At 46.4% G+C, this 16,002-nt stretch overlaps 1 long non-coding RNA gene across 1 annotated transcript in view; it reads right to left on the reverse strand.

Annotated features, from left to right (window-relative positions):
- Positions 1-16,002, reverse strand: part of LOC132436642 (uncharacterized) — an 88,337-nt gene that overhangs the window by 59,187 nt on the left and 13,148 nt on the right. The window contains exon 2 of the long non-coding RNA XR_009521825.1: positions 413-475. This is a non-coding gene — a long non-coding RNA (uncharacterized lncRNA). The remainder of the gene's footprint in view (positions 1-412; positions 476-16,002) is intronic.

Consider the following 16,002-nt stretch of genomic DNA (forward strand, 5'->3'; position numbering starts at 1 on the left):
AGTGAGAAAACAGATACGCAGACACACAATTACAGAGGCGAATCCAGGACTGAGTGGTGTTTGTGGGAGCCCGGAGGGGGGAGAGACCAGCTGGGCGGGGAGGTCGGGGGCCGGCGGGGGGGCTCCCGCACGGCCGCCGGGGTTCTGCTTTCTGTCCTCACAGAGCTTTATGCATGTTCACATCTGATCCCCCCTGCCTCTGCCCATTTCCCCACCCTCTTCCCTGACCCTGACAGATTCCACCCTGCTCTCCAAAGAAGGGAAGTGTGACTCACAGCTCAGATGAAAAGCTCTGGAAACTCCCACAGAGAGCAGCTCCGAGTCTCCTGGAGCAGCAGAGGTGTGGGAGGGATAAGATGAAAGGGAGGAGGGAAGAGTGGGGAGGGGAGAGATCCTGCAGCCAACCACGTACCTGGCTCTCTCTGGCTTTCTCTCTCCCTCTCTGTGAATCTCCAGAATGTGTAATCTCTGACCACTGCTGGAAACAAACAAAAACAACTGAATGCATTAAATATATATACACACACACACAAATATATGCACATACGTATATATACATACACACACATATCAGAGCCTCCGGCTTCCCCACCAAGCTCAGTGCCCCTTATTCTGTCCTCTCTACGCATACCCCAAAATGTTCAAAACCCCAGCTGGAGGTGGTTTGGGATCTTATTTGGCTTTAAGCCACCGGGAGCCCATCAGCAGGCTTGCCCAGTCCCTTGTCTGAGAAGCCATTATGGGAGAAGTTAATTCAGCACAGCCAAGTTCAGGATGATGGAGACAGATGAATCAATCAAAATATTCATTTATATTTGATGAACAAGAACTTTAAATGAATGAATGAATAAATGAAACTTTACCGAGGCCCTCCTATGTACCAGGGCCTGTGCCAGAAATGTTTGAGTATAACTTATTTTAATCCCCACACTAACTTTATGAGGTAAGGATTATTACCTTCATTTCAATGGCCAAGATTCTGAGGGTCAGAGTGGGTAAGTTTCTTTTCCAAGATAACATAAAAATGCTATTAAGTGGCCAAACTGGAATTTAGTGGATTCTCCATTGTTCCACAGCTGAAACTGCTCTGTCAGATGGTAGGCGCATGGTGGAAGTGTAAAAAATAGAAGATATAGACTTATATTTGAAGAGCTCACAGATTGGCAGAGAAGGAGAAAATGCCCTTCAGGTACAATGGGAATTGGAGGGCAAGCACAGAGCATATGATGACGCATGTCACGGGGATTCAGGAGGAGTGCTTACTTCCTGCCCAGGGTCTAGCAAATGCTATGTGGAAGCACAGAGCTCTGAGCTTAGAACTTGGTGGGTTCTTAACGAGTGCCAGGTTGGTTTGGTACAGGTCTAGGTGGATCAGTGTAGGAGCAAAAGACAGCCCAGAAACAGGCCCATGGGTAAAAATAGTTTACATTAGCTTTTCAAGTTAGTGGGCATAGGATGACTTTTAGTCAATAACTAGTTTGGGGACAACTGGCTAGCAATTTGCTAAAAAGAAAAGCTTTGTACAGTACCTAAAAATAAATTCCAAAAGAATTAAGGATTTACCCTGAAAGAACTAGGAGAAAATACAGGTGAATATCTCATCTTAGAGGAGAGAATTTTCTAATTATGTTTGCAAAGGAAGTTTTACAAGTAAAAGAACAGATAGTTTCAACTCCATAAAAATTTTAAACTCCAATGTAACAAATCAAGTACTGTTGAGGTTTAAATGATACACAACAAACTGGGAAAAACATGAAACAAATGTGAGAGATAGAGGTTAGTATTCTTAAGCTAGAGGATGCAATTATAATCAATAAGAAAAGAAACTTCAATTTTTTTAAAAAATCATCAAAGTATACCAACGGCATAATTCCCAAAGAAGAAATGCAAATGACCAATAGGTTTATGAAAAAATGTTCAAATTCACTAAATATTTAAAGGCAAATTAAAATTTTAAATTGTAACAGTGAGTGCATTTTACATTTTTTCATTTTATTTTTTTTTGTTAAAAAAAGTAAGTATATTTACATGGTCCCCAAATCAAAAAGCAAAGAATACAGTGAACCATTTTCCTCCCACCCTGTCCCCCCATCTGCCTGGGGCTCACCACACCCCAAACAGGCAACCACTGTTTGCAAACAAAAAGCAAAGAATACAGTGAACCGTCTTCCTCCCACCGTCCCCCCATCTGCCTGGGACTCACCACACCCCAAAAAGGCAAACACTGCTATGAATATCTGTGTGCCCTTCCAGAGTTTATATACATATACACAAGCAAATATGCATTAGTATTTATTTTCCTCCCTTTTAAATAAAATACAGCATTATATATATACACATACATCCACAGTTTCACACCTAGCTTCTCCCTCTTAACAATATATGCTAGACAACGATTAATATGGGTATATTAAGGACTTCTCTATATAGCATTACATAGTTTTTTATTGTATAGATGTACAAGAATTTATTTAGATGGTTTCCAGTCTTTTACTCTTGCAAACAATGCTGTAATGAATAACCTTGAACATATGTCATTTCCCAAATATGCCAGGGTGTCTGGAGAATGAATTCCAAGAAGTGAAATTACTGGGACCAAGGGTATATGTATTTTTAATTCAGGAAATGTTGCCAAATTGCCTTCTGTAAGAGTTTTACCAATTTACACACCCACGTAAAATACATGAGTGTGCCTGTTTCTCCACAGCCTTGCCAACAGAGTGTGATACCAAATGGATGAGTAAAAGGTGCTCTCTCACGATAGTTTCAATTTGCATTCCTCCTGTTGTAAGTGAGTCTGGGCATCATCCCATATATTAAATAACCATTTTATCTCCTTTCCTATGAAATGTATGTTTATGTTCTTCAAATTGTTCCCAATATTTTCTTTATAGGATAATATCTAGGGAGTATCAGAGCACAAGGACTCAGACACAGACTATAAATAAGGGTCAAAATTGATTTAAAAAAAGTCTTATTCAGGGGTCATTTGGCACATATATCAAAATCCCTAAAATGTAAATATTCTTTGACATAAACTCCATTTGCAGAAAGTTATCATAAAGAAATAATCAGGGACTTCCCTGGTGACGCAGTGGTTAAGAATCCACCTGCCAAAAAAAAAAAGAATCCACCTGCTAATGCAAGGGACAGGGGTTTGAGCCCTGGTCCAGGAAGATCCCACATGCTGTGGAGCAACTAAGCCCGTGCGCCACAACTACTGAGCCCACGTGCCACAACTACTGAAGTCTGCGCACCTAGAGCCCGTGCTCTGCAACAAAGACAAGCCACCTCAATGAGAAGCCTGCGTACTGCAACAAAGAGTGGCCCCCGCTCGCTGCAACTAGAGAAAGCCATGCTCAGCAACAAAGACCCAACACACACAAAAATAAATAAATTTATTAAACAAAACAAAAAAGAAATAATCATAGGTGTGGAAAGATGTGCACGTGATCCTCCAAGCATTGTTTATGTCAGAAAACTATATAGAATCTGCCTCTCTCTGGATTCCCTTGGGGGCTCACTTATGTTTCTCTCTGCATCTTTCTGCTTTTTTCTTTAACCTGGTTTTTCTGATGCCTGTCAATGTCAATCACTGATGGTTGCCTCAAAATGGTTGCCCCAATATGGCAACCTCAATAGTCAAGACAATCTGCATTGGCTAACAGTGTTACATCAGGGCCAGTGCTGGCAACTAAGTGAGCCAGCCTCTCTGAATCTCAACTCCAAGTTCCTGGGAGAGGGAATATCATTGTTTCGGGAGGAGTCTGGGGCCAACTGTGGGTCTAGAAAATTGCAGTCTCTGGGGGAAGGGCTGCCATACTTCAATGGTGATGTTTGATGAAGAGATACTTGCCTAGCAGCTCTGAAAATAGAGCAGCGCCCTGGCAAGTAGAGCTTTGGGGCATCAGAAGCATGCATCCATTTACCACTTCTACCTGAACACGTGCCAGAAGCACGTGGACCCTTCTTACCCAGAGCAGGTAAGAAGGGTCCAGACCACAGATGTCTGAGGAAGCAAGATTGGTTCAGTGAGCAACAGTCGTTATTTAACTTATTATAATAATTATTTCTTCAGGGCTTCCCTGGTGGCGCAGTGGTTGAGAGTCCGCCTGCTGATGCAGGCGACACGGGTTCGTGCCCCGGTCCGGGAAGATCCCACATACCGCGGAGCGGCTGGGCCCGTGAGCCATGGCCGCTGAGCCTGCGCATCCGGAGCCTGTGCTCCGCAAGGGGAGAGGCCACAACAGTGAGAGGCCCGCGTACCGCAAAAAAAAAAAAAAAAAAAATTCTTCAATTGGTTGGCATTTCAAAAACAAAGTTCATCAAACTAAGCCACAGTTCCTGTGATTTCATGACTGAACCAGCAGCCACTTCTTATGACGAAGGAAGAACACATCTCAGCCACTGTATGCATACTTGTAGTGAAAACATACTCTTTCCAATGTCCCGAGAGCATTCTGAACCTGCAAAACCTTCATGCCGCTTTCGTTTTGTGAATGCCAAGAGGAGGCTTGCACAATTTCTTTGTTGGAGGAGAAAGAGCCCCTGGTGAATTGATGATTTTCTCCCAATTTCTCCTCAGCCCGGGGGACAAATTTGAGAGACATTTCAAAGTTATAAGACTTGGTGAGTAATCCGACGTAGTAGACAAAATAAAAGAGAAAATTACTCTCTGGGATTTCTAGCTTGGGAACTTGAGTAGATCACACTAACACGGAATAATCCAGAGTGCAGAGAGTATCAGAGGCAGAAATCAATGTAGGGACAGGAGCAGAAGTCAATGGAATGGGCTCAGTTTGGGTCATGTTGATCTTGAGATAGTATCCGTCTACAGATGCTACAGGTCTGGAGATCTGTAGTGAGTCTTGAACTGAAATTTCAGCCATGGAGTATTCTAGTTTGGGTTCCTCCCAAAGGAGAACCTGAGACACAGACTCGGGTGCAGGTAGTTTAGTTGGGAGGTGATGCCACAGAGCAGAGTAGAGAAAAGTGTAGAGGGAGACAGGGCATGAAGAAAAGCCAGTAAAGTGTGCTATTGAGCGGCTTATGTCAGTGGGCAACTGGAGCTCAGTCTCACCGGAGATTCTCTGCAGTCACATGGTAGTAACCACTACAGAGCTATCCCTCTAAAGATGGGAAGCTGGAGGATTTATCCACTTACCACATACCCATCGGGTGAGGGCTGCACCCAGGAAGTGTTAACTCTTCCATGCTTCCTGCACTCAAATTTGGCCCTCTGCAGCGTCAGAAAAAGCCCTGAGGCAGGAGAGTGAAGTGACACCCAGAGCATTCTTATGTGTGCATGAGCTGTTCAGCACAGGTGCACTAAGATCCAGTGGGCTGAGGAGATGTGGTGCGTGTACATAGAGCATAGGCTACAGGAGTCAAGAGGATGTGGGTCATATTGGACATCATGGAGTGGATAAAATTGGTGAGTCTAGAGAGAAGAGAAGAGGCACACAGACAAAACCTCAGGACCCAGAGGAAAGGAAAAGGAGTGCTCGGAAAAGGAGGGTGATCAGGACAGTGTCGCATCAACCAAAGGAGACTCAGGAGGGAGAGATCAACAGCACCAAATGAGGGCTCGTTGAGATGGGTTGAGGTCATCGCTGATTTTGGTGGTAAGAGTGGAGACAAAAGCTTCATTTCCTCTGGAGACTAGATGTAATTTGAGGAAAGGGAGGTAGAGAGGTAAAAATGGTACAGATGAACCTATTTGTAGGGCAGGAATAGAGACGTAGACGTTGAGAACAGACATGTGGACACCGCGGGGGAAGGGGAGGGTGAGACAAATTGGGAGATTAGGTTTGACATAAATACACTACCATATGTAAAATAGATAGCTAGTGGGAACCTGCTGTTTAGCACAGGGAGCTGAGCTCAGTGCTCTGTGATGACCTAGATTGGGGTGGGGGGGAAGCGGGGAAGGAGGTCCAAGAGGGAGGAGATATATGTATACATATAGCTGATTCACTTCATTGTACAGCAGAAACTAACACAACATTGTAAAGCAATTTTACTCCAATAAAAAAAAAGAAAAAAAAAAGAACTTTGGTTTTAAAGACAAGGGGAGATATGCTGGTAGCTGGGAACGTGTGGGTGGGAGTAGTGACATGCTGGTAAGCTTTAACAACCAGTTCTCAGGACACCAAAAATAAAGCCCTGATTTGTAGCATTTGCTGATGTCCATAGCGTAAATGCTCATGGCTGATTTCAAGCTACCAACATGATGTCAACTGTCTTGCAAAATTCCTGGTATTTTAACAACCAGGTCTTGTGAGCTGGTAGGAGTTATCTCCAGCCCACCAATGCATGGGAGTTAAAAAGTGTTGTTGACCAGCATTGTTGTTAATAGAAGAAAAGCCCATGGAGCAAGCCATGGAGAGGGAGCTATGGAAGATACAGGAGCAAGAGTACAGTGAAAATTTTTGGAGCCAAGTTCTGAAGGGGATGAAATAAGCACAGTGACCTTGGAATGGAGTAGAAATATGATTGAAGGCCATGAAGAGTTTGGAGGTACAATGTAAAGTGCACGCCTTGCCTGGGGTCGGGGGGCGCTTCCATTTTTAATAAAATAAATAAATATTTTTATAAATTAAAAAAGATACACCTGGGAAACCACAGACCTGGGTGTGATTACCAGCTCCACAGCTTACCCCTGGGGAAATTGGGGTAAGTCACATAACCTCTCAAGCCTTAATTTCTTCACCAATGAAAATCAGATAAAATGCCTACTTCAGAGGATTCTCATAAGGGTTAAAGTGGTAAGTATGTGATCGTGAGTAGCTGAAAATAACAGCAGCTAGAGTTGGTTGAGCACTTAACCTCATGCCAGGCACAGACTTCCTGATAGTCTCATTACATCTCCCCAGTAACCCCATGAGAGATACTCTTTAATAGCCCAACTTAACAGGTGACAAAATGAGCTCAGAGAGGTCAAGGAACTTTTCTGAGTGCAGAGAGCTAGTACTTGATAGAGTTAGAATTTGAACTTGAGCAATTTGGCAACTATATCAACCACGACGCAAACCTGCTTCCCCCAGTATCTGGCACACAGAAGCCAGAAAGTGACAATGTTGTCCCTTTCATGAGAAGGGAGAGCAGGGCTTGGAAGAGCTCACAAGTGGCCCAGGAACAGTGTTCAATTAGAGATGAATGAAAGAATTGTTGCACAGTTTTCACAAGTGAGGTCAGAAATCACAAACTAGTCATGGTGCCGATCAACATGGCCCATAAATGCTTGTTGAACTGAATGAGAAGCTGGCTTCCTTCCCATGAGTCAGTTCTAACTGAGGTGCTGGAGGGACTAGGAGACCCTGAGACCCTAAGTTGGGGAGAGCAGGGGAGACACAGAGAGGCATCGTTGGCCAGAATGACAAGCAGAGGTTTACATGGAGATCCAGTGGGTGCAGCCCAACAGTGATTTTAACAACATTCACAATCAAACCTATTCCCACATCCATGTCAGTGTAGCCAAATTGTATTTCCAAAGACCCAATGGTCTCAGCACCTTTCCCCCAAAGTTTGGGATGAGATAAGAAAGGCAATTCCTTGAGTGTTCTGGAAACTTGAAGCCAAGACACTGACCCAAATGGCTGTCACCTGGTGTCAGAGAGCTAACAATGGTGGCTGGGTTCTGGACACCTGGCTGTGCTTATCTCTAAGTCGACTCAAACCCTGGTAACCTGACCAGATTGGCCACTCTGGGCAGCTTCTTGTAAGACTTGAAAATCAGAGAGATCCACAGCACAGAGTGTATGGCCTGGACTCTGTGCTTCCTGGAGAAGTTGTCTGCTTCCCACATGAGAAGACAGTCGAGGACTCAGAAAGCCACCTGGTTTTCTGTGCAGCTGTAGATGGTGTGAAGGTTGCAGTTTTATTTACTGCTCAGGCATCTGGTAAACCAAGGCCAGTGTTTCACCTAAGAGCAGCCATCAGGATAAAATGTCAATAGGCCTCATCTTTGCCTCCTGGCAACAAAACCCTTCGCTGGCTCATCTTCCACGGGGAGTGGTTCAGGAGAGCTTCCAGCCCACGGGCTTTGAGTGGTAGGAGTCACCTCTCACATCCTGTAACAAGGAGATTGCAGGCAGGCCCGGCAGCTGTGAGTATGACAAACTGTCTCATATTTTTTAATGAAAAAATGATGCTTCATCTTTATAATGACAGAGAACATGGAGGTGGCTTACAGTAATATATGCCCTTTTTAATACACGGATCGTCATCTCAGGGCAATGGCAGCATGAAGGATGGAGCCGCAGACAAAAGGTTAATAGAGCACTGGGCCTTTTTTAATTGAAAAAAATGACTGAGGGACCCCACAGCAGACCGAGTGGTAATAGTATTACAGACTGTAAGTACCGTTCCGGAAACTTACTATTCATCCGGGGGGAGAGCAACGGACACCAGCACATGTCACCAAGCCTCAGCATGAGGGGGAGTCCATTCCCCAGGAGGTTAATAAGCAACACAGTGTTTCTCAAAAAGACATATACTTTTAAAAATACACCTCTCCCTTTTTCATTGTTCTTAATTTACTATTACTTCTAAGAAATAAACACACCATGTGTTGGCACAATTTGAATCAATTCTTCTCTGTCAATGTATCTGACCCAGATTTAGTCAGGTTTTCCAAGGCTAGTCTCACTCTGGGCAAAATTTTATTTTGTCAAATATTTTGACTTCAAAGAGCACTTTGTAAGAAGGATCCAGCGTGGAAGAGAAAACGAGTCATTTGTGACGGGCTCAGGAGGCACAGATGAGATAATGAGCGAGGAAGTGCTTCGAGGGCGTGAACACATAAACATGAACTTCTCTTTCGGCGTGATCTTCATGTAACTGCATTTGTTCACATTAAGATTTTCAAACTCTCCCGGGGTGACTGGAAATCTGCAGCCTTTTAAGTCATGTGGTACGTGGGGCTGAGTCCAGGAATGGGTCATGGGAATGACTCGGCCCAAAATAAACAAGGGGTTTCCATTTAACCTTGAGCTTCTCAAGTGCTTCACAACCAAACATGTCGAGCCTATTCAGCGGAGGACGTGGGATCTGACTAGGCAATGGAAGGGTTAGCCATGGAGCTGATGATGGAACACAAAGGGGCCTGTCACAAAACTGCCGCAACTCTGGAAGGACTGATCCCTTCAAGCCTACTATGCTTCCGCACCCCTCCTGGCTGACACCCTGTTACCTTTTACCCCCGTGAAGAGGAATGAAGTGATTAGATCAGCAAACATCAGGAGTCTCCCCCCTGCATGAAATCCAGGCAAAGGCGTCACTGTAGCCGATGTAAGGTGGGAAACAGAGGTCTTCCCAGCAAAGAGCTTCCAATCCACACACAATCACTGTGACTTTTCTGGGTCTTCCCAAGCCCCAAAGAAGCAGTTTCCTGCCCTGAGTTACCAGAGCATGTACGCTCAACAATTCTCTTGCCCACAAACAGAAATGTTTCTAAGGGACAATCCTGCCTCTTAGAAGCTGAGTGAGAATTCATTTACACCCATGATAACTCAAAACGTGTCTGCTAAATACCAGGCTAGAAAGGTGACTTTCTCAAAGGTCTTTACCTTTCTGAAAGTGACGTGGGGCATCTAGTAAAGATCATTGCCACCAAGCGTAACCTTGCACAAGGCTCCTTTGCCATGGTCCAGCAGGTGTCATAGGACACACAGCTGCTCTGTGGCTGTCTCACCTTTATTTAATAGAAATATTAGGATTTTCAAAGGCAAAGTAAAATCAGTTTGCCTGTCTACGTTCAAACAATGACGCGTCTTTAAACTCCAGTCTTCTCTGGCTTTGTGTATCTCCAAAAGATAAATGGATGTGGGAGAAAGGCAGTTTAGTTCTTTAAGAGATTAAAATATCATGTTGTCCCCTGAAGCCCCCCACTGTCTGGAGCAGACAGGAATGGGGAGCAGAAGGTTTGACAACATCTGCATGGACATTTTGGGGCTGGTTGATGAGGGGTTAATTGGGGCTAATTTGAAATGCACAAGCCAGAAACATTTTCCCTGGAGAACCTATGACAGCATCTTAGCTTCCCTGGCTGAGAGATGACGGCTCCCAGCTCCTTGTCAGTTCCTCCGGGGAGCTCAGAGAAATGATATGTACATGAACCCAACAGAAAACATAAAAATAATAAATGAAACTAATAATGCAAAAAGGGTTGGGGAAATAAGTAGTCCCTTCTGACACGAGCTGTGCCGGAAGCCTTGGGGAAAGAAGGCTGGAATATTAAATGAAAGATGTAAATTGTAAAAATTGGAGCTGTAAATTTTCCTTTAGAAGAAGAGGGAGCCAACAGTTCTGTTCAGAGTTAACTGAGCTCACAGGAGCTGGTTTCCAGTTCAGGTTCAATCCAAGGAGGTTCAGTCCCTTCCCTCCCCCAAAGAGGCAGGGGCTCGGGAGCAGGGAGGTGTGGGGAAGGAAATGAAGGGCGGCCAAACAGGATTTGCAACGTGCCCTTCTAGTTAAACAGAATGTGCTCTTTCCATGGGGGCTTCAGGGGCAGCAACTCCTTGTTAAACCCCTCCTTTCTCAGCAGAGGTCTCCTCGCCATTGCCTCCTCTCCCCTGAGACGGCCAACCAAGGAAATAATGCCACAGTGGCCAGGTGGGAGATCTTGACAAGGAGGAACAGAAAAACCTAATGAGGCGAACCAGCTCGAATCTGATCGAAATGTATTTCCAAGTGATTGCAGCGCCACAGGATGGAAACATGAAGATGCTCTGTTTTGCTCTAAAAAGAAGGAAAGAAGAGAGGGAGAATGCAAGGACCCACTCGTAAAGAGAGGAGACTGTTCTCGCTATTTATTTGTTTGTGTTATGATTGTCTGATCTCAGTCACAGGGCTGACAATTTCAGCTAGCTGGTCATTTCCAGCTCAAAGCTCATTGGGAACACTCAGACATTCTCCACACTGCAGCAATCCAGAGAAGCCAGATCCTACCTAATTCCATCCTTTATTTGAGGCAACTTTGCCACACCACCCACTTCTGAACCCAGCCTGGACTCGCCTCCCCCTTACCCACCATCCTTTCTCTTATTCTGAGTAGATGGAAAATGTAGGCCTTGGCGCTGTGGGGTCAATGACAGAGACGCATGGTCCCCTGGAGGCCTGGTCCCTCAGTACTGCTCCTTTGGTGTTGATCCGAGATACAAAGTATGAAAGCAATCCAGAAGTGACAACACTCTGGTACGTTATACCTTCCCGCACCTCCAAAGTGAGCATCAGTATGATGTGAGGGAGAGACCTGGGTGCCACCAACTCAGTCCAGGATCTTCATTTATGACTGTATTATTCATTCAGTAAATATCTACTGAGCCCCAGGCACTGGGTCTACAGCAGTAAGTGGAGCAGATGTGACTGACGATCTCAGGGCGCTTTGCGCCATCAACATCCAGTACCCCCTGAGCACCTTGAAGCGGGGGAGGAGATATGATTCCTGCCCTCCAAAGGTCTCCACCCAGTTGGGGAGATACACCCGGGACACACAAGTGAGGGGAAAATTCTAAGACAATGCATCCCCATTTCGCAGAGGAGAGGAGAGGAGCAGGGCTTGACCAACATAAGTGGTGGTGCTGGGGCCGGAGCTCTGTCTCTGTTCCAACACCCTGGCGTCTGCAGAACCAGAGCAAGATCCCGCTAATGCTTTAGGGGCTGGTGGCTGCAGTGACTCCACCTTGGCCTGCACCTCCTCTGTGCACCCTGCCCCCCAATCATAGTGCAGCCCAGTGAATCCTCACTGACCCACCGGTAGAGTCCCTGTGGGTATCACCACAACCATCCTGGCATAAACCAACTGTCTTAGTGTCCTAGGGCTGTTGTGACAAAGTACCTCAAACTGCATGGGCTAAAACAACAGAAATTTATTCTCTCATAGTTACAGAGGCTGGAAGTTCAAAATTAAAGTGTTGGCAGGGGCTTCCCTGGTGGCGCAGTGGTTGAGAGTCCGCCTGCCAATGCAGGGGACGCGGGTTTGTGCCCCGGTCCGGGAAGATCCCACATGCAGCGGAGCGGCTAGGCCCATGGGCCATGGCTGCTGAGCCTGCGCGTCCGGAGCCTGTGCTCCGCAATGGGAGAGGCCACAACAGTGAGAGGCCCGCGTACCGCCAAAAAAAAAAGTGTCGGCAGGGCTGTGCTCCCTCCGAGACTGGGGAGAAGCCTTCCTGGCCTCTTCCTTGCTCCTGGTGGCTGTCAGTCCTCGACCTTCCTTGGCTTGTAGACGCAACACTCCTATCTCTGCCTCGTGGCATTTTCCCTGTGTGTCTCTGCCTCTGTGCCCAAATTCCCCTCTTCTTAGAAGGACACCAGTCCTACTGGATTAAGGGTGGATTAAGGGGCCACCCTACTCCAATACGCCTCATCTTAACTAATTATACTTGCAATGATCATACTTCCAAATAGGTCACATTCTGAGGTACTTGGGGTTAGGACTTCAACTGTTGGTGGGGGGGGGACGCAATTCAATCCATAACACCAGACCATACCAATAAGCTTGTCAAAGTTCCCTCAAGGAAGCTTCCAGAACCACCGTGCTGTAAGGGAGAAAAGAAACAGCCCTCATGTTCCCTTTTCTACCATGATCACTGTGTACCAGAAGGTGCCCTCAATCAATATTTACTGAATGATTCTTTTCAGTCTCCCGGTATCCTCACCCCAAACATCAACTGCGTCTCGTTTTTTGTTGCTTGTTTGTTTTGGCTGCATTGGGTCTTGGTTGTTGTGCACGGGCTTTCTCTAGTTGCAGCGAGCGGGAGCTACTCTTCGTTCTGGTGTGTTGGCTTCTCACTGCGGTGGCTTCTCTTGTTGCGGAGCACAGGCTCTAGGTGCGCAGGCTTCAGTAGTTGCAGCACGTGGGCTCAGTAGTTGTGGCTCACGGGCTTAGTTGCTCTGTGGCATGTGGGATCTTCCCGGACCAGGGCTCAAACCCGTGTCCCCTGCATTGGCAGACTTCTTTCCCACCAGGGAAGTCCCTGTATCTGTTTTTAAAAGCAGAGAATCACAGTGGCTGCTAGTCTTTCAAAAGCATAAAGTCCCCACTCATTTTCCCCTCCAATATTTATTATACACACACTCTTTGAAAGGCACTGTGTGGGCTACAGAAATTTGTTAATGTGCTTCCCTGAAGTAAGGATGGCGGAGATAAAACAAGAAAACGCTTCGTCTTTGGCATGCCAAGATTTTTAACTCCTGCTATCTCCTCCCTGAGAGAGAAGTGGAAACTTAGCATGTTTTTGAATCATGCACTCTTCAAGGACCTGAGTGCAAAAGCGAGTTCCTTAGCCAGCGAGGGAGCCCGGCCACCTACCTGTGTGATTCTCTTCCTGTCAGTTTCTATGACTGTACTGTCCCCAATGGGAACAACTAGCCCCATGTTTAATGTGGCTATTTAAATTTAGCATTAAATTAATTAAAATTAAATAAAATTACAAATTCAGTTCTTCAGTTGCACTAGCCACATTTCAAGCGCTCAATAACAGGTCACTACCCTATTGGATGGTGTAGATATAGATTTCCATCACTGCAGAAAGTTCTATCGAACAGCACCAGTCAATGCAGTCACTGGAGCGAAGGGGTGAAAACACTGATGCTTTGTAAAAACAAAACACTTCCATAGGAAAGTAAGTGCTTGAAGAGATGGGGAAAGGGAAAAGGAAGTGAAGATAGCTCTTGAATAGAAAATCCAAGTTCTGTGGAAGCAATTATCCATAGTGATGAGTGGAAGTTATGATCTGGGCACCTGTGAAGGTCCCGGGCACATCCTTTGTGAATGTCACTGGCCCACTATGTATGCATTGGGCCCTGCAGAAAGTGGCAAGTACCACAAGAAAGGGAACCTCCAGCTGCAGCGGGCACGCCAAGCAGAGAGGCACCCTCTGGCTGTAAGAGCAGGGAAAAATTTATGGAGAAGTGGCATCCAAGATGGACCTGGAAGGTTTGGTGGGGTTCAGACCTGCAGAGATGAAGGAAGAGCATTGCGAGCAGAAGGGACTTGTGATGGGAGAGACCCTTGCTGTGTTCCCTAGACTCAGAGCAACAGGGAGAATAGTGTTTCCTTCCTTGGGCTTCCAGGAGGTACTTGAGCAGGTACCTTTACATTAAAAAAGAAACTCATAAGACAAATGATTGATACTGACACATATGTAAGACACAAAAAGCCTACAAATGGTTAATAAGATGAGATAACATGAAAGTTTGGAGTCGGATCCCTGTCTCAGTGGCCCAGGCTTTTTTTTTTTTTTTTTTTTTGCAGGGCCTCTCACTGTTGTGGCCTCTCCCATTGTGGAGCACAGGCTCCGGACGCGCAGGCTCAGCGGCCACGGCTCACGGGCCCAGCCACTCCGCGGCATGTGGGATCCTCCAGGACCGGGGCACAAACCCGTGACCCCTGCATCGGCAGGTGGACTCTCAACCACTGCGCCACCAGGGAAGCCTGGCCCAGACTTTTAATGCTCTTCACAGCCCTCAGTTCTGCAAGTACCTTCTCAAAGGCTGTAGGAGTCTGAAAGCAGAAGTGGCTGCTTCTCCAGCCCTGGTCCACCTCGGGGATGGACTTGACATGCCAGCTCCTCTGGGCTAACAGGAAAATACTAACATTGACCAAAGCAAATGCTTACTGTGCATTTTACCAGAAGCCATGCTCTGTGCTAAGCTTGTCTGCTGGGGGACCCTGGCCCAGCCACGCTCTGTGCTAAGCCTGTCTGCTGGGGGACCCTGGCCCTTGCATTAAAGGTGACATTTCCTTGACACCCAGCCCCTTCTTTCAAACCCCAAGTCCTGAGGATTTCTGTGACTTCCCTCTGCCCCTCACTGTCCCATCTCTGGGCCCTGGGCCACCTGGTCCCAAGGCTGCTACCCGTTCACCAACGTCCACTAGGGATCAGCCTCACCAATATTTCTAGAATGTTCTCCAGATAGAGGCGGCTTCCCAGTCCTCTCCCTCTACTTAGCAGGACAGTTTCTGCCTCCTCTGAAATGACCGTCAGTATCCAGGCTCTGGCTGTTCAACCCCAAGTGAGCTAATCAGGGGATTCTTTCCACATCAGAGGGTTTCCCTGTACCTGCTCTGAAGAAAATAAAATGTTCTCCATCTCAATTCATATTCATCATACATAATCTTCCCCAGGGCCCTCTGGAGAGAAATAATTATTGCTGTTATTTTGCAAATGAGTAAACTGAGATTCAGAGAATTTAAGTGACACGATAAAGGTTACGGAGCAGAGAAGTGGTGGGACCCATTCATAAACACAGGTCTGCCTGGTCCCAAAGCCCCGAGCCTGACCCTCTACCCCACTGCCTGAACTGACTCCATCAGAACCTTATCCCCTGGCTGCCTCAAGGGGAATGGAGACAAACCAATCAAAAGACAGTGGGGTTTACAAAAGCTCTTTCCAAGCCGTTTACAATGACTGGGAAAATAGAATTCTCTAGAAGACATATAAGATGCCGATTGGCAAGAATTCTAATGAGCCTACAGGCTCTGCCGTGCATATCTGGGCTGTATCTATTGCAGGTCAGGAATGAGGGAGTTATTCTATCCGTGAATCAGAGAATAATTATTGTTATTATTTAGCATTGATTAATTGTTCCTCCAGCCCTCTAGGCCTCTCCACACAGTTCTCAGAATATAATTAAGCTTCCAGGCTTGCCCAGGCCTTGACATTCTGGGTAAAGAGCTGCACTGAGAGCCCTGCAAGGATGAGGCAGATCTCAGAGCGGCTGGGAGAGGGACCACAGAAGGAGATGGCCCAGCCCACAGCGGCACGCTCATCACCCCTCGCCCCTCCTGGCCGGTCTCACAGCAGCTCCAGGGGTCACGGCGGTGACTCAAGCATAAGGGCAGAAATCAAAGACCTCCCCTTCCTTACAGAGAAAACCAAGCAGGCTCTGAGAGTTTTCCACATTGAGAACTTCGGGAAATGCATAAATATTGCATAACTGCTAATGAGGAAGGGCTCGCTCTTCAGGGGTAAATACAGCAGCCAACATCGCGGCTTC

Source organism: Delphinus delphis, chromosome 13, assembly GCF_949987515.2.
Source record: "Delphinus delphis chromosome 13, mDelDel1.2, whole genome shotgun sequence".
Lineage (NCBI taxonomy): Eukaryota > Metazoa > Chordata > Mammalia > Artiodactyla > Delphinidae > Delphinus > Delphinus delphis.